The sequence below is a fragment of the Dendropsophus ebraccatus genome, chromosome 12, assembly GCF_027789765.1.
Source record: "Dendropsophus ebraccatus isolate aDenEbr1 chromosome 12, aDenEbr1.pat, whole genome shotgun sequence".
Lineage (NCBI taxonomy): Eukaryota > Metazoa > Chordata > Amphibia > Anura > Hylidae > Dendropsophus > Dendropsophus ebraccatus.
This window is the reverse complement of record NC_091465.1, coordinates 75473766-75498641: the sequence shown is the minus strand read 5'-3', so window position 1 is coordinate 75498641 and position 24876 is coordinate 75473766. Positions and strand designations below refer to the sequence as shown.

At 41.4% G+C, this 24876-nt stretch overlaps 1 protein-coding gene across 1 annotated transcript in view; it reads left to right on the top strand.

Moving 5' to 3' along the window:
* The first annotated feature begins 15268 nt into the window (after positions 1-15268).
* The window catches only part of POU2F2 (POU class 2 homeobox 2), a 32414-nt gene continuing 22806 nt past the window's right edge, over positions 15269-24876 (top strand). The window contains exon 1 of the mRNA XM_069947188.1: positions 15269-15307. The gene's annotated coding sequence lies outside the window, so the exon portion shown is untranslated. The remainder of the gene's footprint in view (positions 15308-24876) is intronic.

Here is a 24876-nt window from a genome sequence, read left to right as displayed (position 1 = left end):
GCCTTTTTTTTTTATCAAAGATTGTCAAAACATAGTTAGCACCCCCAATCTCTTCTTTCGTAGAACCTGCAAAACATTTTATTAAATAGAATATTTAATATTCAAAGATATTCAGAATATTCAATAGAATATTCAAAGATGGGCTACAAAAACGGTGGATGGTCTTAAGGACCTAAATCTGTATAGGCTAGAGGAAAGAAGGGAAAGGGGAGGCGTGATCAAAACCTTTAAATATGTTAAAGGGATAGTTAAGGTTCAGGAGGGAAGTGTTTTTAATAAGAAACTGAACACAAGAACAAAGGGCTACAATCTGAAGTTAGTTGGGGGAAATGTCAAAAGCAACATGAGAAAATATTACTTTGCTAAAAGAGTAGTAGATGCTTGGAATAAACTTCTAGCAGATGTGTTGAAGTGTAAACCTGCTTGGGATAAACATATATCTATCCTAAGATAATAAAACAAAATAATATAGGCAGACTAGATGGATCAGGGGGGATTTTTCTGCAACATTCTTTTTTCTTTCCATTTCCACACTGGTCAATAAACCTCCATATACATGTACCAAAGGAGGAGTTTATTCTCAACTTCTATTCATAGATCAGTATAAAACACATGGAAAAAATATAAATATATCTAAAGAGTTCCCATTTACAAAGTATGTGGCTATGTTTTTCTAGCCCTGTATTGCAACAAATGTGATTGGGGGTGCAGTGGTTGCTTTTTTACCTTGACCCTGGTGTGTTAAATGGATTTTCCAGGACTTTTGATTGATGGACACGCTGTCAATATCTAGTTAGTGGGGGTCCATTACCTGGCGCATCCACCAATGAGTTGTTTGCGTTTGAGTCCTTTAAAGTGAATGGGAGCTGAGCTGCAGTAGCCCAGTGTGGCCACTATATAATGGACGGAGCGGTCGCCCTTTGTTTAATGGGTGCTTTGGCTCTGGTAAACAGCTGATTACGGGGGGTGCCAGGTGTTAGACTCCTACCAATCAGATATTAATGTCCTATCATCAGGATAAACCATTTATCCCTTTATGGGGTCCTAAAGTCTTTTTGCCACACAAAAGATAAGGAGTGTGGTAAAGCTATGTTCGTACAGTGCAGTTCTCAGACATTTCCTATGTGTTTCTTCTCAACAAACCTTTTTTAGATTGAAGCTTATTGAACACTGAAACCTCAATAATCAGGGGTTATCTCCAGGAAAGCTCTGGCTGATGATAGTAAATAACCGGGTAAAATATAGACAAACAGGTCTACCAGAGCAAGAGCCGCTCTTTGTTTGGGGTCCTGAGTGGGTGTCTCTCTCATATGACATATATACTATGCAAGTCACAAGATTATGCATTATAACATATTGTGGTCTCAAAAGTCAGAACATCAGTGTATGTGAGGTGTCATGCAGATCCTCTATTCAGCACCGTCACTCTCTCCTTATATTACATTCACTCTGCACTTTGATTACAATTGCAAACTAAGCCACAGGCAGTCCGGCAGCTCCTTAAATATTAGGAATCGGGCAGGAAGGATTTCTCTTCTTCTTTTACTTCTTAATAATTAGCTACATTAACAACCATCATCATACATTGTGAACAGTCATACAAGAAAACAAAGAGTCTCTCCGATCATAGATATATTCTTCTGTACCTTCTCATTCCTTTTGTATGTTGTTCAACTAGTAGAATCGGGGCTGCAGACAACCATTTTCTGGCTATGGCTTGTGCCCTGCCCTCCTTTATCATACACTGTGTGGGCTGGCACCTTCTATGTGTATCATACGCTCTTTACTATTAGATAAAGCCAGCAGTGTGATACGTCTTATCCAGGTTTTTTTTTTTAACTCTTTTTTTTGTTTGTTTCTTTTGATTTCATAACATCTACATTGATTTAAGTCATCTCTACTTTTATGTATCATTACAGCAACCAGTACCTTTATATGAAACAGTATGGAGCCTTAAATTTTTTTTATATTCATTTTGCCAGCAACCTTAATGGCACTAAACCTTAAGGCTGGGTTCACACTATGTATATTTGAGGCTGTATTTGTGAGGCTGTATAGCAACCAAAACCAGGAGTGGATTGAAAACACAGAAAGGATCTGTTCACATAATGTTGTAATTGAGTGGATGGCCATCATTTAATGGCAAATATTTGCTGTTATTTTAAAACAACGGCTGTGGTATTGAAATAATGGCCGTTATTTACTGTTATATGGCGGCCATCCACTCAATTTCAACATTGTGTGAACAGATCCTTTCTGTGTTTTCAATCCACTCCTGGTTTTGGTTGCTATGAGGACCTGACATGAGGACCAAATACAGCCTGAAATATACATAGTGTGAACCCAGCCTAAATGAGAAAGCTTATAGTACAGCCCATCAAAAAGCTTCTGATATAATTCTCAACTATGTATGTAAACATCTCCACAGATTCGTATAGCTGACAAAATACGGCTTTATTTCAAAGTTGTCCAAAGATATCTTATTCTGCAAGATGTTATCAATGGGATCCGCAGTTTCCCCAAAACTTTTAGCAGATGTAACGGTGATCAATAGGTTTAATATTTTGTTGCCTTTACCCTCACAGGTTAAGTAGCCACTTGTTAACTTTAGGGGGTAGAGTACAACCTTGAGATTAGGTCTTAGGGGTACTCTGGTGGAAAAAAATGTTTTCAAATCAACTGGGGCCAGAAAATTATACAACATTGTAGATTACTATTAATAAACCCAAGCCTTCCAATACTTATCAGCTGCTGTATGTCACACAGGAAGTGGTGTACTCTTTCCAGCCTGACACAGTGCTCTCTGCTGCCACCTTGGTTCATGTCAGGAACTGTCCAGAGCAGTAGCAAATACCCATAGAAAACCTTTCCTGCTCTTTCCAGTTCCTGTGTTGACAGCAATGTGTCAAACTGGAAAGAACACACCACTTCTTATAGAACATGCAGCAGTTGATAAGTACTTGAAAAATTAGACGTAATTAAATAGACGTAATTTTCATCTGTATACTGGTTTGAAAACTGTTTTCTCTAGAATGGTTTCAGCAAGTGCATAGATTGCTCATAAGGACTAGGATTATCAGTAATCGTCAGCAGCCAATCTGAAGTATTCAATATGGAGTGTAAGTTTGCAAGTGCATGTAAAAGTGACCATACACATTACATGAACATTGAACCAGCCAATTTTGGCAGGACTGGTTGGCCATCTAACATGTATGGGAATATCCCAGCTCTGACAGTTATCAGAGGAAAGAAGGATCAGGCAGGGTGGATTTCAACATGCCTGATCATTTTGTTCCCAGTGGAGATGTATTGCAATGGTGGCTTATTCCCTTCTCCCTATTGCATGGAAAAAGAACAACAGCATTATGTATGTGCCCCTACACCAAACCTTTTTTTTGAGAGAGGAAAGGGAGTTAGGGGCTCTGTAAAAGTAAAGACATTTAGAAAGCGTTCATCTATGATAATAACATTTGCAATGACTGTGGTAGATATTGGTCTATCATTCCTTACTGACGACGAATGACATTACTGCACTTAGAATATGTCAGCTAGATGTGGGACCCACCCATTTGTGACCTTTAAACACCAAACTGGCACAGAGCTGAATTACGCTCAAAGTTCTATTGAGCCACTATACATATATTTAGTCCAGAGACTTGGGGTAGGTGAAATCTAAAGCAATGGATTTCATACTGAGTGGTTTGCAACCTCGCATTGATGAAGTGTTTACTAAGGTTTCTGCGAGTTGTATAGCAAAAGAATGCAAGGTTAATATTAAAAAGGAAAAAAATGAGGTGGTGTGGTTTATAGGCCTTAAAGGATAATGCAGAGATTCGTAATGTAGGTGGCAAGCAATGATCATACCGCATTCATGTATTCTTTTATCAGCACAATTGTTCTGAGCTGGAGGGAAAATGTTAAGGCTCCACTTAAAATAAAATTGAGGGTATGTTCACTCAACGTTTTCTGAGGTAAAATTACAACCATATATAAAGAGCATGATTATTATTTACTGTCGTAATTACCCAAATACGGCTCTATTTTTGCCTCAAAATGGCGTCTGTCCTAAAATACATCCGATAAAAAACATTGTGTGAACATACCCTTATTAGTAGGAGTGCAATGTATTTTTAGACATAACTCAGCCATATTTAAAGATTCTTGTTTTGGTTGGATAAAAGGAAGAAGAATTTGCCCCCCCCATATATTTAATATTATGGGGGATCAGTTAGCAAATCCATTAGGTTGGGTTCACCCAGCCTAAGAAGATGACCAGAATGCTTCAATTAAATGAATAAAAAAAATTTATATATGTTGCTTGTGCTGTGGAAAATATAGAAAAAAAAATGCTATACTAGTCTACCCCTGGTCGCCTGCAGCTCCCTAATGGACTGCCTCTGGTCCACCGATCTCCTGCCCTTTTCTGCTTCTCAGTGCAGGACCTGCCGGCCTAGCCAATCAGTGGTTGATATGGGACACCACTATGACCAGTGGTTGGCTGGACAGATAAGTCCTACACCGGGTTCTCATCTTAGAAGCAGGAAAAAGAAAGGAGATTAGAGGACTTGAAAAAGCCAAATGGGGGCTGTGGGGGACTGGCAGGGGAACAAGAGGAGGTAAGTATAGCTTTTTTTTTAATAGCCCCAGCAACAAATACATTTATAAAAAAAAAAGACAGATTAACCCTTTATTGATACATTAAAGAGGTTGTATACTGTTAAATGAATTGTGGATACTTTCTTTTAGAAATAGCAAAGCTATTGTGTGTGATATAGTAGATTAGCCCCATTCAGTTGAATACTGTAGTACCAGACACAGCCTATGGAACAGACTGGAGAGGTGCTACTAAGCATTTAAAGGGTATGTCCACCTTTACCTCCCATAATTGTTTTATTAGTAGTAGGCATTCATTTTAAAAATGTCTATTGTTTTGTTTCTACAGCTTATGCAGACCCATATATTACCATGGCAACAGAAAACAAACAAACCCTATATAGTCTAGCCCTGTTTTCATACTCCTATCCATCTGTTTACAGCTTTACCCTTACATCAGGTTGATTGGTTGGCTAGAAGGTAGGGGAGGAATGGAGAGTATGACTGCAGAATCTGTAGTCTGTTACCATGGAGATACATAAGTCTGCATAAAGACTGTAGGTGAATATGACAGGAAGTTTTTAATTAAGACTGTGAAGGTGGACATGGCCTTTAATCATTAATCTTTGTCTTACATAAATATATGATATCTGCAGATCATACAGCAAGGCTTTATATATTTAACAGGCCAATATTGACTTGGCTCATATTGAGATTTAGAGTTGGAGATTGGATGGCTGAGCAAAGCTCATTCACAGTAAACATACATTACGGAGTAGCCACGATAGGCGGAGTAGCGCTGTGTCCCATGAAAGTGACTGTGACTATGGTCTGATCTGTGTTTTACATACTAGCCCAACAGTACTGAATGTTTTTCAATGTCCTATGGATGTATACATTTAGTAGAGTTCCTGACCTATATCTCCGTACACACATAGTTATTTACATTACCCATAGGCTCCCATTGTAATAACGTGTATACTGTTTGTTATGCATTTTATATTGGGTGAAATTTTATATTCTATAAAACAGAAAAAAGGTATAGTGATTAATACTGACCTGACAAACGCCAAAAAGACCCTCTGGTGGACTCCACTGGGTAAATGGATATGTTTTCTAAATGCCCCAGGAGCTTATACAGCCCATCTGGCTAATATACACTATAAACGCAGTGTGATAGTAGCCTAACTGGTGCTGCTGCAGTTACAGTAAAGCAAGCCTTGATATATTAGATAGAAATAAATAAATAGGTTAATAGGTTAGGGTTAGGTGATCACCTACTGATCATTATACCAGAATATCAGTCTAGTAGATATATTACAGTGTTAATCCGGTGAGTGTACGGGAGGATGTGTCACAGTCTTGTGTCTGGGGCAGCATGTCGTAGTGTGCATGTGTCGTAGATGGGAAATGTGGGGCAGCGTGTGGCATCATGGGGGCATCTTAGAGCTCCTGGCCCCCTCTCTTTTCTCAGTTCCCCCCTTGTGCCTCTCTCCCTCGGGACGTAGCTCTAATAATGTGTTTGATCGACTGGCGGGCGGCGAGCGCACGATTATTGTCTTGTAGGGAGTCAAAAGTATTGATCTTACGAGAAATATGAGTGTGTGAAATGGAGTCAGTGTGTCAGTTACAATCAGCACAGACCCGAGGGAGAGAGCAAGAGAAGGAGAGAGAGCGGGAGAGCAAAACAGAGAGAGTCAGATACTGAAAGTGTGAGAGGGCAGAGAAAGAATGAGAGTGCTGGAGTGCTGGTGGAACAAACAATGTAATCCCGTCCTTGCAGTACTGCAAATAGACTGTGGAAATCTCTTTGTCTTTTTTTTTTTTTTACCATTTTGGGATGTTGTCCACACTTCACATGTCCTCCTCTGATGCTTACTCATCCAATACACCAGTGAGCTCTCTCTCAGCACCATCTGCCACACTCTCTTTTGTGACACTATTTGTACCTTTTTTAGGGACTGCAGTCTCCGTTCTGCAATATTGGTTTACATTTCATTTACTTTTCATTTATATTATGGTTTTTACTTTTACCTTTTTGCATCTGAAATACCCAAATGTTTATCTCCACTATACCTACCTCCACTATATCTACCTCCACTGTAGCTTATTTTTTTTTATTTTCCATGGTATGCCTGTAACCACTTTCTTACTTTTATGTGTTATTTTAAGTATACTTTACTTATCCTGTACTGATCCTGAGTTACATCCTCTATTATACTCCAGAGCTGCACTCTCTATTCTGCTGGTGGGGGTCACTGTGAACATACATTATATTACGTACCCTGTACTGATCCTGAGTTACATCCTGTATTAAACTCCAGAGCTGCACTCACTATTCTGCTGGTGAGGTCTCTGTGTACATACATTACATTACTTACCCCCAGGGCCGATTCTGGGGTCTCTGCCGCCTGAGGCAAACCTCAGGCGGCCGCCCCCTCACTAGCAACCCCCCCCCCTGCCGTAACCGAATCACCCGCGCCTGCACAACCCCCCCCCCCCGGGCCGGCCGGCCCTGCAGCCACTCACCTGTCCTGCAGCAGCTGTCCGGTCCCGCCGCCAACGCTCACCGCTGTCCCGCGCCGTCAGTCAACAGCTGTCATCGCCGCCAACGCTCACCGCTGTCTTCCCGGCCCTGCAGCCGCTCACCTGTCCTACCGCAGCTGTCCCGTCCCACCGCCAACGCTCACCGCTGTTCCCTTCCGTGCTCCCGTGCCGTCAGCCAGCAGCTGTCATCGCCCTTCAGCCAGTCGTGAGTGCCCGGGGTCAGCAGGGGCCCGGGGTGATGCCCCCACTGACCCCGGGCACTCATGACTTGCTGGAGGGCGATGACAGCTGCTGGCTGACGGCACAGGACACCGGTGAGCGTTGGCGACGGGACAACTGCGGCAGGACGCAGGGGCGCAGAATCTGCCGCCTGAGGTGGAATACTCATTCCGCCTCATGGCAGAAACGGCCCTGCTTACCCCGTTCTGATCCTGAGTTACATTCTGTATTATACTCCAGAGCTGCACTCACTATTCTGCTGGTGGGGGTCACTGTGTACATACATTACATTACATTACATTACTTATCCTGTACTGATCCTGAGTTACATTCTGTATTATACCCCAGAGTTACACTCACTATTCTGCTGGTGGGGTCACTGTGTACATACAATACATTACTGATCTTGAGTTACATCCTGTATTATACTGCAGAGCTGTAATCACTATTCTGCTGGTGGGGTCACTGAGTACATACATTACATTACTTATCCTGTACTGATCCTGAGTAATTATACTCCACAGCTGTACTCACTATCCTGTACTGATCATGAGCTAGAGCTTGTATTACAGCTTAGATCTGCTCTCTAGATTTTGCAGGCTTTAGTGTAGAATTCTGGGAGTTCTTGGATTGAAGCCTTTACACAATGAATTGCACAATCATCACATAACAAATAAAAACTGTCTTCATTATATAATTATATTAACATTATAGGAATTTAGCTTCTCTTGGGGTATGTCTGTCAACAACATATCAACTATTTCCAATAGCAGCCAGCAGAATTGTGATTTCAGTTCCTGGATAGCCTTAGGGAGCTGTTGGCTGAATTCTTGTTTGGTCCACAAGTATTGGCATAGTTGGCTTGAGATATATGTGATCAGCGAAGGAAACCTCTGGCATCCGCTTATCTCCTGTATAAACAAAGGATTAGCATGTTAAAATCAAACATGCCGGATTTCCATCTACAGTCGGGAGAGGTTTGGGACACTTCTATACAGATGTGATCCAATGGAAATCAGCAGATTAGGCCAACCCCATAGACACTTATAGAGCAGGTGAATGCTTGATTTTTGCTCTGTTTCACCTTGGTTGGTTTTGTGTCGAGAGGAACAAGAGTTTTGGGACCCCCCAGTGATAGGACAGATCCTGTCTTGTGGGCTGGTGATACCTTCCTGCACTATACATATGTATATAAATACATACAGAGCTGGCATCAGATACTTAATGTGAAGCGGAGTAAATATGTGACATGGGGGATGGAGCAAGTTCGGGAGTCTGCATAGTCAGCAACAGAATCCTGGCAGTTCAACCTTTAGATTTCCCTTTAAACCTCTCTCCCCCCCCCCCCCCCCCCCCACAAAAAGATTTATCAAAGGTAATAATTGGAAAATGTAACTTGTCCCACAACATACAAGCCCTCTTGAATCTACTTCAATAAAAAAAGTTATGGCTCTAGGAATATGGTGAAGAAAATGATGTTTAAAGTGAAAGTGTCACCCCCTGAATACCTATGTTTTTATTTTCAGAAAAAACATGCCTGTATTTAGGCCATGAATAGTGTCAAAGAGGCAGAGTCTAATGTTCCTAGCGCAGGCCATAGCACCACTCTGCATTGCTGTTCTGTATGCCCACCCCTTTGTGTAATCAGCAGCATGCACTGTACGTACAGCAGATTGATGCATAGAGACAATAGGGCCCAGTGAATGATAGGCTCCGCCTCTTTGATGTTAATTGGGTCCAAATAAAGTAATTTTTTTTTTTTTAAATAAAAAAAAAAAGCAGACACAAAGGCAACAAAGGTGTGTTCTGAATACTTTTATTGATAGGTATCTAACTCTGCCACCAGCTCGGTAGAACTATAATTAAAGCATTAGAAAAACATGACCACTTTCAGAGACAAAATGAATCTTGTCTGTGTGGTTTGCAATTAAGCTCCATTCACTTTAATGAAACTAAGTTGCAAAACCAAATTAGAGACAAAAGCGGTGCTGTCTGTGGAAGAAAGCGGCCATGTTTTTCTAACGCTGGATAACCCCTTTAAAACTATGCCTATATATGTATACAGCATAAATATTACAACCCATTCTAAAAAAAATAAAAATAAAGTAAAATTGCCATTTTTTTCCTCCCTCTTCAAAGGTATACAATGCTATACAATGCTAGAAGCCACACCATCGAAAAATATAATTTGTCCTGTAAAAAAACGAGCCCTCCTATGGCTATATCGATGGAAAAATAAGAAAGTTATAGCTCTTGGAATGCAACAATGATCCCTGTGTCCTGAAGGCAAGAATAGTCCGTGTCCTTAAGGGGATGAAGATGGACATACCCTGAAAGCTGGCCATAGACACAACACTTATCTCTGATGAAGCAAACGCTAGAAGCGATCATTAAAGATAATCACTATGTCTATAGTCCCATAATGAACTTTCATTGATTGGGACTATTATCGGACTGGCTTTAAAAATTTCTTTCAGTCATTAGTGATTAATGCCGTGATGGTCGTCTTCCATCAGCTATCTGCCAGGAAAAAAAACATCTGCAGCAATATACAAGAATGATATTTGCAAGCGTGGGAAAAAAAAAATCATCCCGCTCATTGGAGATATGTGTGCCAGGGTGCCGCTCTCCTGATAATCAGAAAAATCCATTGCAAAATCAGATAGTCTTTGGCTGGTTCTTGGCCCATATATCTTAATGCATATGTTATTTATCCTCACTATCCTCACTTCAATCAATGCCCTAAAGATTTTTTTTCCAAACCATTAAAATCTTCCTATCAGATATTGTAAAACTAACAGATATACACTCGAAAACTCCATTTCTACTAAATCTAATTCGTCAAAAGTAGAACGATGACATCACCAAACAGAGCTGCTTTATATATACTTATTATTATTTTTAAGGCTACATTCACACATTCCGTAGTTTTTCAGAACCGTATACGATGTCTGCAGTCGTCCGCAAGAATTCATCCATATTGCATGTGTATTGCATCCCTAGGCTATGTTGATGTGCTGTATGAACAATGGCCGTTATTTGGCACTTAAGAAAACGGCTGTTGTTTTGAGTATGAAACAACGGCCTTCATTTTAAATTTCAAATTGCATTGAAGTCTATGGACAATGGCCGGAAATAATTGGCATCATCATTAATTCGATGGCCGTATCAAACAATGGCTGTTGTTCAATACGTTGTGTGAACGATGACCGTTGTTTGCCTTGACTTCAATGCTAATTATTTCATTGTGAAAAGAATGTCCGTTGCATAAATTGAAAACAAGGGCCTTTCTTTTCATTAAAATCTGTAATTTTTGTGGATAATCAAAAAGGGGAAGATGAGGTAAATAAATGGGAATGGTTTAGACTACATTCATACATCCCAAAGTTGTGTCTGTGACTGCAGATCCACAACTATTGATATATTTAAAGTGAATGTGCCATCAGGTAGATCATGTGGATCGGTGCCCTGCTGCAGTCCTTTTTTTGAACCACAGCCCGGTTCCTGCGCATGGCACCGGACTATTCCCGGGCACCAGCCTAGCACCAAGCACTGGCAGCGGGCACGCTGGTCCCCAGTGTGAAGAAGCTCCTTCCCTCTGTGACACGGCTCCACAGAGCCGCATTACAGAGAGGTAGGGGAGATCGTCACACTGGGAGCCGGTGGGCCCGCCACCAGTGCTTTATGCTGGGATAATGCCTGGGAATAGACTGGTGTTGTGCTCGGGCGGTACAAAACAAGGCATTAGCATCAAAGTGGTACATTTGCTTGAAAGGGGTACTCCAGCGTGGGGGCACTTTTGCGCTGGGACCGCGGACGAGGTGGCCGAGGGAAAAGACGTCCACTCACCTCCCCAGTTCCAGTGGCGGGTCCCACATCGCGGCGCTCCGGTGCCCGGTTCCCGACCGCTTCCGGGTGTCTAACGCAGGCCCGAGACGTGACGTCTCAGGTCCGCTCAGCCACTCAGTGAAGGAGGCGGGATCCGTTTCAAGTCTGCTCATATCCCTGCCTCTTTCACTGAGTGGCTGAGCGGACCTGAGACGTCACGTCTCGGGCCTGCGTTAGACACCCGGAAGCGGTCGGGAACCGGGCACCGGAGCGCCGCGATGTGGGACCCACCACTGGAATCGGGGAGGTGAGTGGACGTCTTTTCCCTTGGCCACCTCGTCCCCGGTCCCAGTGCAAAAGTGCCACCACGCTGGAGTATCACTTTAAGGTATCATTGATTTCAATAGGGCTGTTCACACTTTCTGTAGCAAGCTCTAGTACAGACCGTAATTGCAGGCAAATATTGTGCCATAGAAGTCTATGGAAGCCTCCATAACTTTGGCGGATCTGTAATCTTTTACAGTTGAAACATCTGTAATGTCTGCAAATCCGTACTAAAATATGGATGACCAATCATTTTAAACCATTCCCCCTTATTTATCTATTACCTTCCCCTTTTTTGCTGATCTGCAAAGAATACGGATGCATTATGGATACATTTTTGAGTAATATGATCAATTGCAGACATCATATACATTACTAAAAAACTGCTGAATGTGTGAATGTAGCCATAGGTTATGTTCACACACTGCATGAACAACCGCCGTTGTTGCCAGTGCCAAACCACGGTTGTTGTTGCAGTGAAAATTGCATTGATTTCAATGTACTATGGCCGGGTATAATTGACATGTCAATTATTTCCATGGCCATTGTTAAATACACTGTTTGAACAATGGCCGTTGTTTGAATAGACTTCAATGTAACGCGTAGTTTTAATTCCAAACAGCGGCCATTCTTGTCATAAAAAATATGTTCCGTGAACATAGCCTTAAAATGATTGCTCGCCTATATTTGACTACGTTACGGAAAATTAGGGATCTGCAAAAATTACGGACACTCCTATACACTTCTATGGCACAGTCTGTGCTGCAGTTACGGCCCCTACTTGTCAGTCATTTTTGCAGATCTGTTATTATTGGGACAATGTTAACGGCCCAAATGAAATCAAACTACGGAACTTGTGAATGTAGCCATTTTTCTGATATATTATAAGGATAGAGATGGAACAGAGTTATAATTATTTCTTTACTGTATGCGCCAGTTCTTTTTTTTCTTACCTTTTCACAGATAGATTACCAGCAATGCATTGCAAAATAGTATATATGTCGAAACACAGAGAGCTATCTGGCGACATGCAGAGAGGTATAATAGCATGCAGTGCACTATAATAACTCCAGCGGTGATACAGTACAGTACAGTGTAACATAAGAACATGCATAGTGATATGACAACATGTAGGAGTGCTGAATGCCATGAATAATAGGATGAACGATCCAAAGACAACGTTAAAATACAGGTCAATGCCATGCAAGAGATGGAACTTCATTGTCGACACACAAGACCTGATATGACACAAGGCAGAACAATCCATTCTTTCATATGCAGAGCGGAATGAATACACCGCAGAATAATGAAAACTAATGTCCGCAGATAAAACGTATTCTTCTAGTGAACCTCCATCCTCAGGGTACTTCTCCAGAATATGTAAGAGGAGGCTTTAAAAAGCCTATTCACTGCTGTAATATTATTAGCACAACTGCTTCCATTAGCTGTGAGATCAATCTGACAATAATGCACGGCCACCCGAGATTTCCAATGCCCTGAGGATCTCTTAGTAGGCCGTAGACTGCAGGTTATAGTGTAAAGGGCTCTAGACTACAGTCTATAGTCTGCTGGACGTGACACTGCCATTGGATGACATGGTACGGCTCCCAGCCCCCAATTACAGCAGCAGGAATGGGGAACCTTCACCTCTCTGGCTGTTGGAAAACTACAAATCCCATCATGCCTGGACAGCCTTTGGCTGTCCAGGCATGATGGGAATTGTAGTTTTCCAACAGCCACAGGGCCGAAAGTTCATCATCTCTAGGGTAGAGGTTATGGCTCCACTGTCCAGTTCTCTCACAACCAACTTAGATTCACTTTACATCTGTATCAGAGGCTCTTTGCTTGCACGTTATGCTATTTTGTCTGTTCCGGAAATCATGGTGGGAACCCAACAGACCCCATTAAAGGGCTAGAAAAATATGGCCACCTTCTTACAGAAACAGCACCGCTCTTATCCTCCGTTTGGGTGTAGTTTTACAGCTCAGTTCCATTAAAGTGAATGGAGGTGAATTGTAATACCACAGACAACCTGAGGACAGGGGTGGCGCTGTTTTTACAAAAACAGTAGCTGTGCTTTTTCTAAATCCTGGATAATTTTCTTAAAGACGATGGGATTCATGTGACGCTGGTGATTTCCGTCATGGACAGATACACTGCCATTTTTTTGTGACAAGGTAAATCAAGTTTTAATAAACGGATATTTTTCAGACTTCCCATGCCTATACTGAAATGGTTAATGATGCTCTTTAATAATACATAGCTGTAATATTTACATTTTTTCCCACTTTTACTTACTGTCCAACACCAATACATTGTTAGGCTGGGTTCACACTGCGTTTTTGCAATCCATTCAACGTATCTGTTTTTAATTGGAAACTGGACAGAAAAACATAGTCAATGCTACTTTTGTGTTCGTTAAAAAAAACTGCATTCGTTTTTGATCAGTTTTTTTTTTTTTTTATAATGAAAGTCAATGGAAAAACGGATCCAACCGGATGATTTTTGCATCTGTTTTTTTTCCATAAAACGTATACAATAAATGGATTACAAAAACGCAGTGTGAACCCAGCCTTGCTCTTCCAGGGGATTTTGTACTGGGCACCAAGGTCTTACAATAGGTCGACAGAGTTTATAGTTGTATCGAAATCATTGCGTATGTGGGGGTTCAATAGCCATTGTATTATATTTTGAACATAAACAGTATATTCTTCTGCCATCACAGACTGCTAATAATTCAAAATGACAATCTTAAAAGGGGAACTTTTTTTTTTCTTTCAAGTTACCTAGTGTCAGAACGTTATGTAGATTTGTAATTTACTTCTATTTAAAAATCTCAAGTCTTCCATTACTTACCAGCTGCTGTATGTCCTGCAGGAAGTAGTGTATTTTTTCCAGTCTGACACAGTGCTCTCTGCTGCCACCTCTGCTCATATCAGGAACTGTCCGGAGCAGGAGAGGTTTTCTATGGGGATTTGCTACTACTCTGGACAGTTCCTGACATGGACAAATGTGGCAGCAGAGACCACTGTGTCAGACTGGAAAGAATACTTCACTTCCTGCAGGACATACAGCATCTGATAAATATTGGAAGACTGGAGATTTTTAAATAGAAGTAAATTAAAAATCCTTATAACTTTCTGAAACCAGTTGATTTGAAAGATTTTTTTTCTGCCAGCGCCTTTACGTTATGGTCATAGAAAGAGAAGAGTTGCTCCTGGTTGTTTCTATCCCATAGCAGCAATTATTACAGCCGACCAGGGCATCTCTGCAAGGGCATACTTGCTGGTACCCTATGACAGTGCCATGTCAGTACCATGTCTTTAGAATGACCCATTCTGTTTTTATGATTATATTAAAGTTATTGTCTCCTCATACACAACCCCTTACAAAACCCAGCCACGATTTAGCCAGGAGGAAAGGTGCAGCCGGCCATGCACCTTCCCAGCAGAGACTGCTCCAGGGGAAATGTAGTATTTATTACTAGAAGGCTATTCAGATGAATGGCTGCCCATGAGACGGCTGGTGTCTGCCACAATGGGAGCCACTCAAACAGAATGGCTCTCTGTTCTGGCACCTGAGCAGAGGACACCCCAACCCCCAGTATATTCATATACCCTAATAGCATATATTGCCAAACCTTGTCAATGCAAACCCAGCGCAAATATTTAAAAATGTCAAATACATTTCATTTCACCACATCTAGTAACCTTGTAATGTTGATAGTTTGACCCTTGTTTCTATACAGAACTGCAAGTATTTCTGGAATATCAAAGGAGGGTCTCTACCCTTAGTGGTAAGTCGTACATACTTTTCTATGGCCAATTGTTAACTAACATACAGAAGATAAGAAAATCTTATCAAGCCCTTACAATGCAGCCTTAAAGGAATTTTAATGTATATATACTCTAAATGTCAGCAGAAGGTACTGTATGTGCGTTCTATGTCACTATAAATTCTTTTTATATATATATATATATATATATATATATATATATATATATACAATAGTAAATGGAGGGTCAAAGATACAGGCCAAGTTCTTCATTTCTCTGTCCCTTAAATAACTTAATAAATACATATACAAAGGCAAAAACCAACAGCTATGTAGACCATCAATTATTTGGTGTATGCATGAATAGCGCAAATGGCCCTGATACAGGAATATACTGTGTAATACAGCATATAGGTGATGTGCTTTCCATCCTATAGGGATACATATATACTTTTATTCTAAGCATCTCTCGCTCTATATATATCTATCTATACATATCATATAAAGGCTAATACATAGGAAATTGCATTGTGCGCTGGGTAACAGCCCTTATTACTGCTTGTCCCTTATTTCAGTAGCTTCTTCTGGATATTAACATAGTAAATGTTACACTGGACAGACAATGCCAATTCCACTACATTCTGCTATCAATATGTGACATATTAGCTACGTCTGCGTATACAGGTTATATTGTATGACAATGCTTCTAAATGTTGCAAGGTGTATGTATCCTCTTATAGGTTATCCTGTTTCTTTTATTATATAATACATTCATATTATTAGGTGTTTATGTTCTGGTATAATACTTTTATGTTTACGTCCATCTTTATTTATTTTCTTTATATTACATTTATGCCTATGTTCCTCTATATTTATGTTCTTTATATTACATTGATGTTTATGTCCCTCTATATTTATGTTCTTTATATTACATTGATGTTTATGTCCCTCTATATTCATGTTCTTTATATTACATTTATGTTTCTGCATGTCCCCTTTTGTTTATGGTCAGGTTACACCGTACATATGTCCCATTGTGTCTTATACTTGTCCCTTTACCTCTTTATCACACTTGTATGTATTCTTTACATTTGCTCAAGGTCTCAAGTACCTAAACAAGTCCTGTATGTATACTGTGTGCTGTCCCCATACATACCGCAGATCCAGAATTCTTTTCACTGTATGTCTGTGGTTTCTACAATTTTTATTATATTGTGTCTGTATTCCTGCTTTTTATACTTAAGTATACAGCTAACTGCATGATAGGAACAAGCCCTGTGACCTGCTTGTTATATTATACCATACAATCAATGAAGGGAAATGTGTGCAGTAAAGTGAATGGAAACGGCTTCTGAGGAAGACTCAGTAGATAGAAAAAAATATAGGATAATAGAGGGAGGAGTACGTGAAGACAAACACTGGCAGATCCAGGAAGAAAGCAGTGTAAAAGTGGATGGTGGGTACCAAAGGCTACATCCTCTTCCCGTCTTGCCTCCATCCTTAGTCTTATACTGCTCTCTGCTGGCTGGTGGTGGTAGTGCGCTGACTTGTATCACATAAAGGTGGCTTAACATTTTCTGACTGATAATATCATTACAACATTTAACATTTAACTTATAATTATTTATGGTGACATTAAATATATATATATATAGTAAATAATATATATCTATGCGTACATGGAGCTATAGAAGGCTATGCCATAGTCACATACGTCAACGTACATCTCATTTTTTTCGATATATAGTTTACCAGTATATAGCTACATGCCATCACGTTGTGTGCGGATGGTAGTGACATATCGTGTCTGTATTTGTCACTATGTGTGCCCAGGAAGGGTCAGCTACTGTTTAGCCATTGGCCAGGCGTGTATCTATGGTAACCACCAGGATGTAGTCACAGAGATGTGTGTAACATCTTCAATAAAAAGGGGGCCCTGTGCAGACATCAAGCCACATGATGTCGCGGATGGATCAGTGAGTCAGGATGTAAATCGCCCAAATGACCTGGATAAGTAAGAGTGGCGGAAGCTGCAGACGGCTCATAGGACTACATGGAAGGGATTTCTAGAAGGGGTTCAGAACGAGTATATTTTACTTGTGAATATGTAACTTTTGGCGAGCTGCACCACCTCTATTACACAGCATGCGATACATACACTGCATGCGATACATTGTGAGGTCTCCTCTAAGATATCGAAATTATAGAAAGGAGTGTATTCATTTTTTTTTTTTTTGTCCTCCTACAATTCCATGTGCTGTAGCAGTCCTCTGTCTAATGGGGGGGCTAGAGCATTGTTCATCCTGAGCTACCTGGTTCATGAATACAATATATGAATTATAAAGCTGCCAAAATGGGGAGCCTTCAGCCCTCCAGCTGTTGCAAAACTACAGTTCTTATCATGCCTGGACAGCCAAAGCTTTATGGGAGACTAATGGGAGACTCAAGCATTTGACGAGTTGCCTCCTGCTCAGCAGAGCCTGGTTAACCAATTACATTAATGCTACGTTTACATGGAGTAATAATTCGCCCAATCGATCGTTTAACGATTTTAAAGCAACAATTTGGTTCGTTATTGCGATGCTTTTTAAGATTGCTTAAGCCCATCTCACACATAGGGCGAAACTGTTTACACGAAGCGATCTGCGAATTTTTAGCAAACGACCAACGACGATTTGAGAACGTGTTGAAAGATCACAATGAATGGTTTCTCGCTCGTCGCTTGATCGTTCGCTGTGTTTGAGCGAATTATCGCTCAAATGTGATCGTTATCGTGAAAATTTGAGCGATAACCGTTCCGTGTAATCGCAGCATTATTCATTCCAATTTTTGTATATTTCGTCCCTTAAAGGAATGTTTAAATGAAACATACAAAAATAAGTATGAAAAAATGTAATAGGTTTCTGCAAGACACATCAGAACTCTGGCGGGATGCTTGACCGAGCGTGCTCACACAACACTAATTGATACTGATTGATTTTTAACCATTGAGTGAGAGTCACTCAATAGTCAAAATCAATCAGTGACACATTGTAGCAACCTCTAGTCACTATTTCTTATGGGATTACCATATGATCCATTAGAACTTATTGATAATGTGCGTGTACAGCGATAACAGCAAAAGTTACAATGGGGCAGATTTATTAGAGTAAAAGCACCAGAATGGTGACGCAATTTATGCAGAAAAAAAAACCCAAGCCTGATTTTTAAAAAATACTTTTTAGATATTTTTGCGCTGTGTCCGATGAAGGGGTGCAGCTCATTAGGAGACAGGAGGGGTTTCATTAAATATTCTAAGGGTCCATTTACACAGAAAGATTATCTGCCAAAGATTTGAAGCCAAAGCCAGAAACAGACTATAAACAGAGATCAGGTCATAAAGGAAAGACGGGGATTTTTCCTCTTTTCACATCCATTCTTGGCTTTGGCTTCAAATCTTTGGCAGATAATCTGTCAGATAATCTTTCTGTGTAAATTGACCCTAAATACATCAGATGATAAAACACAGTGAACAGTTGGTCTAAACTTAAAGGGGTAGTGCGGCGCTTAAAAATTATTCACAGAATAACACACATTACAAAGTTATACAACTTTGTAATGTATGTTATGTCTGTGAATCGCCCCCTTCCCCGTGTCCCACCACCCCTGCCTGTGTACCCGGAAGTGTGTGTTGCATTATACATTACCTGATCCGTGTCGAGGACCGTCCGCCATTTTGTGCCAAACGTCATCTTCAGACGGACGGCCGAATCCCTGCCGCCGTCCCCCCTCCGCCGCGTCACAACTGTGCTCAGCTGCGATTGGCTGAGCACAGTTATGCTCAGCCAATCACGGCTGAGCGGCTGATGACGCGGCGGAGGGGGGGCGGCGGCGGCAGAGATTCGGCCGTCCGTCGATGACGTTTGGCACAAAATGGCGGACGGCCCTCGACACGGATCAGGTAATGTATAATGCACCACACACTTCCGGGTACACGGGCAGGGGTGGTGGGACACGGGAAGGGGGCGATTCACAGACATAACATACATTACAAAGTTGTATAACTTTGTAATGTGTGTTATTCTGTGAATAATTTTTTAGCGCCGCACTACCCCTTTAAAGAGGTTATCAAGGTTTTCCAGGATAGGTGGGATCTTGCAACTCAGTTCCATTGAAGTGAATGGAGCCTAACTGTAAAACCACACACAACCTGAAGACAAGAGTGGTGCTGTTTCTGAAAGAAAGTGGCCATGTTTTTCTAATCCTGGATAACCCCTTTAAGGCCCTTTTATACAAAGCGATTGTCTGCCAAATGAGGCAGACGTCAGCCGGGTAATAGAGCAGCGATCAGTTGGCGATCGTCTGATCACTTACTTTAGCCCTGTCAAACAATAATCAGCCTTCTGTCACACATCCCTCCATGTAATAGGAGACGAGCGGCCAACATCTGATTAAAGGAAAGGGATGCACAAACATTGCTAGTGGTGTTTGTGCAGCCTTGGCCACACGGTCATTGAGCTGTGTAATAGAGGCAGCGATCAGCCGATTGCTTATTTAAGGCCTGTCAAAATTCCTGAATTTGGCTTCAAAAATCTGTCAGATAATTTCTGTGTTGAAAGAACCTAAGACTAGACAGTTTACAGCCACTGTAATAAATTCCCAAATTTGCACTTAGAATTGAATTCACCCGATGTGATTTAAAAGGGACATGCACATTTTGGTATAGATAGAGGGTGGATTCCCAGAAACCCCTCCTCTGATGGGTCTAAGAAATCTGAAAACGTTTTTAAAGGGGTACTCCAGTAAACTTTTTTTTTTTGGAGTGAGAAAGTTATGTAGATTTGTAATTTACTTATATTTAAAAATTTTCTGTCTTCCAGTACTTATCAGCTGCTGTATGTCCTGCATTAAGTGGTATGTTCTTTCCAGTCTGACACAGTGCTCTCTGCTGCCACCTCTGTCCATGTCAGGAACTGTCCAGAGCAGCAGCAAACCCCATAGAAAAATAGACAGTTCCTGACATGGACAGAGGTGGCAGCAGAGAGCACTGTGTCAGACTAGAAAAAATATACAACTTCCTGCAGGACATACAGCAGCTGACAAGTACTGTAAGACTTGAGTAAGTTACAAATCTGTATAACCTTCTGAGACCAGTTGACCATTTTTTTTTCTCAGGGACCCTTTACTTCTCTGCCTATATAAAATCTCCTTTATACAGTGGAAACCCATTCAATAAACAGGAATAAAAACACTGTAAAACTGCACATTGTGAACAAGGCCTAAGGAGTAGCAGTGAAGCTAACTTAGCTTTACAGTACAGATTCCTGTGGCAATTTAGAAAAACTGAATGACGACTCTTACAGGAACTGTAATGGTGGCCATTAATGGTTGTCACTCAGATATTGTCACCCCTATAGAGGATGACTGCTGCATTGAATATTAAGAAGCTTCAGACATGGAGACAGAGCGGGGGACTTATATTTCCTGGTCAATTTTTATTGTGTGACTGGAAGCGAATAGTCTGAAGGAGCGGCTGTGGCGCCAAACATTAAGATTTACCAATGTGGCTACGGTCTTTTAATTGCAGATAGACTAATGAAATGACTGAGGTGAAACGAGAATACTCAGAAGGTACATAGGGGATCCTGTAACATCTGCAGCGTATATGGAAGCATATGTGGGCTGCATATGTTACATTGCTAGTCGTAACTGGGAAACAAGCGGCAGTGTCAGCCACTTGTATCTGTGGTCTGAGGAAGGAGTCTGTGGTTTGGATTGCTTGCTGTGTATTTGGATAATGCTATATGTGGTGAGATCCTGGGTGTTATAGCAGCTGCGGTAAAGATCAGCTGTGGGTGTCTGACCAGGAACAACGCTCTATAATACAGATAGCGGGCTACTTAACCACATGCATTCACTGGGTTAATACAATGGTTTTTTTTTTAAATAAGGGTTTTAAATATATATATATATATATATATATATATATATATACAAATATATATATTTGTATATATATACAGTGGTGCCTTGGATTACGAGCATAATTCGTTCCGGGACAGCGCTTGTAATCCAAACCCACTCTTAGGGCCCTATTCCACAGTAACAATAATCGGCCGGATCGGCCCCATTTGGCCCGATTCGGCCGATTATCATTTGGTGAAATAGAGAGAACGATCAGCCGATGATCGTGTCATCGGCTGATCGTTCATTTAGGGCCAGACCTAAAATCATTGTTCCCCCACCGCACATTGCTACGGTTGAATAGCGGTGCACGGCGGGCGACCGACGATTTGACAGGCTGCAGCATCATACATTACCTGTCAGGTCTTCTCGGCGCGGTCTTCATCCCCGGGTCCTGCGCGCTCTATCTTCAGAATGGCCGGTCAGCTGACGGAGCGCTCAGCCAATCACAGGCCGGGACCGACGCGGCCTGTGATTGGCTGAGTTTGGCCGGTCAGCTGACCGGCATTCTGAAGATAGAGCGCGCGGGGGACGGGGATGAAGACCGCGCCGAGAAGACCTGACAGGTATTGTATGATGCTGCAAGGACATCGGTAACGATGTCCTTGCAGCCCTCACTCAACGATCATCGGGCCGTGGAATAGGCCCAGTAAACGAGCGGCGATCTAGCAGATCGCCGCTCGATTACATCGTTGATCGGGCCCTCCTCGGCCCGTGGAATAGGACCCTTAAACCAGAGCAAATTTCCCCATAAGAAATCATATAAATGTTGATAATTGGTTCGACATCCCAAAAATAATGATTTATTATGCTGAATAACATGTAAAACAAATGAAACAAACATTCAGAAAGAGCAGAATCTGTGATATTATAAGTTACTGTACAGTAATGGAGAGGATGGGAAACACAAGGACTGACAGAGACTGCAGGGAGCATGAAGCAATGAGCAGGACAGATGTGGGCACAGACATACAGCACTCTCTGTCTGGGGAGAGAGGGGTAACAGCTATGGAGAGATTAACCTCCACAGTCCTGTCCTCTGATGTAAGCCTCAGCCTGAGGTGGTTCTGTTATGATTTGGAAGGTGAGGGAGACTTCCTGGGTCAGAGTACAGGGCTGTAGACCCCGCTATGCAGACCATGCCCCTCCTCCACTCGCGCTCCCACCCAGTACAGGGAGCTCTTACATCAAAGCAATGCTCTTAAACCAAGTCACAATTTTGAAAAACTGTGAGCTCTTAAACCAATTTACTTTTAATCCAAGGTATCACTGTTTATATATATATATATATAATTTTTTTTTTCCTTCAAATCAACAGATGTCAGGAAGTTATAGAAATTTGTAAATCCCTTCTATTTAGAAAAACTCAAGCTTTCCAGTATTCATTATCTCAAGTGGTGTATTCTTTCCAGTCTGACACAGTAACCATGTCAGGAACTGTCCAGTACAGTAGTAAATCCCCATAGAAAACCTCTCCTGCTCTGGACAGTTCCTGACATGGACAGAGGTGGCAGCAGAGAGCACTGTGTCAGACAGGAAAGAGAACAACACTTCCTGCAGGACATACAGCAGCTGATGAGTACTGGAAGACTTGAGATTTTTATTAGTAATAAAAAAAAAAAGGAATTTACAAATCTCTATTACTTTCTGACACCATTTGATTTAAAAATAATTCCCCACCACCACCAGAGTACCTTTAATAACAGTCAAGGAACATTGGACATTTGGACTTTGGTTGAATTTCAATGTCCCTCACTATTCGTTAATAAGAGGTGAAATTTTTTTTTGGTGCTCATTGCAAAATAAAAGTTAAAAAAAAAAAAACAGTCAAGGAACATAGCTGTCAGCCAATATAAATGTGTGCGACTATCAATACCTATGTATATACAGGGTGGTCCAAAAGTAGGCGTACAGTATGTGTAATAGGGTTATCAAGGGCAAAATTTGTCAAACATGGTGTAAAGTGAAACTGGCTCAGTTGCCCCTAGCAACCTATCGGATTCCATCTTTCATTCCTCACAGACTCTTTGAAAAATGAAAGGTGGAATCTGATTGGTTGCCAGGGGCAACTGAGCCTGTTTCACTATACATCATGTGTGATAAATCTCCCCCTTCATAACCCAATTACACATACTGTCCACCTACTTTTGGCCCACTATATATATGTGTGAGTGTATATATATATATATATATATATATATATATATATATATATATATATATATAATATAGAGAGAGAGAGAGAGAGAGAAAGAAAGAGAGAGGACTACTGAGCATCCAATTCTGCAGTGGTTGCATGCAAGCATGTATGCTTCCCCAATAGCCATGGCTCCCACTATTTCATGGGCTGATTTTGGTGCCATAGCCACTTGTCTTTATATTTCTTATACCCTGCTGTGAGAGCAGTTGGAGTGAATTGGATTCTGATATTGGTCCTGTCTCTGGCCCTGTATGTTTAGCAGCCCCCATTCTCTGCCTCTGTGTACAGCTTGTATCTAGTCGGTGCGTGGAGTCAGTTACAGGTGCTCGCTGTATCATCATGTCACTCTCTGCTGCTCCAAGTCACTCTGTTATTGCAGGATGTGGTTTAAGGGACTGTCCCACGCTCCAACGAACACACCAGCTCCGCCATATAGTCAAACCAATCAGCCATGTAACGCCCTGCTTGCTTCTTGTAACTGAACACATACCCGACGCCTGTAGTGTAATAGGCACACGGAAATATCATATTTTACAAAGGACGAAGTCATCATGTATCATACGTTCATTAATGCACCATATAATCCTTGCCGAGACCTTACCAGGGCAAGGATAGCAGCACGGGGGTCATAAATAACCTGAATGTTACAGTATGTTTTCCAGGCCTCTGGTCATATCGTTGTGCGTATTAAGACTATAACTAGTGGAAACCTCCACGGAGCGGCGGGGGACATAATCTTGGGAATTACTGTATGTATAGAGGATAAATTGACAGCATTCTGCTTAATCCTTTAGGCGTATCACAGTTGATCAATCATAGAAATTACAATAGAGCGGCAGGGCTATGCATAAATGTATAGGAATGCTATAAATTATGCAGCACGTCTATTAGTGAACAAGTTAGCACCGAGCTCTAGGGAACGTCGGCTTAACACTCGAGCAGGAAATAATGACGCCGTATCCACTCAGCCTGATTATTACACTTGTTATAAAAAGTGCGAAGAGGAGATACATACATGAACGCAAGGAAATCGAGCTTGTTATGGAGATCTGCCCGTTTCATTACAACTCCCCGGAGAAGTGACTGGAAGCTCCAATGCTAAATCTGTACTAGGTCCCCGCCAACCTTTTACTTACCGTTCATAACCGAGGTGTCAGGGCCAGGGGGCAACTACAATTTCTCTGCCTTCTATAGCTATGCCACTCTATCTTCCAGCTAAAAGTAAATATACAGTCAGTTTATAGAATACTACTGAAGTATACTCACTGCCGTAAATATAAGCTTGCTTAAAGCGACTCTGTACCCACAATCTGACCCCCCCCAAACCGCCTGTACCTTCGGATAGCTGGCAGGTGAGGCAGTTATTGTCCTAAAAACCAAACTTTTAAACTGGCAGCCCTGTGTCAAACGACCGTGGCCTACAATATCTGTGCCCTACCTTTGCACC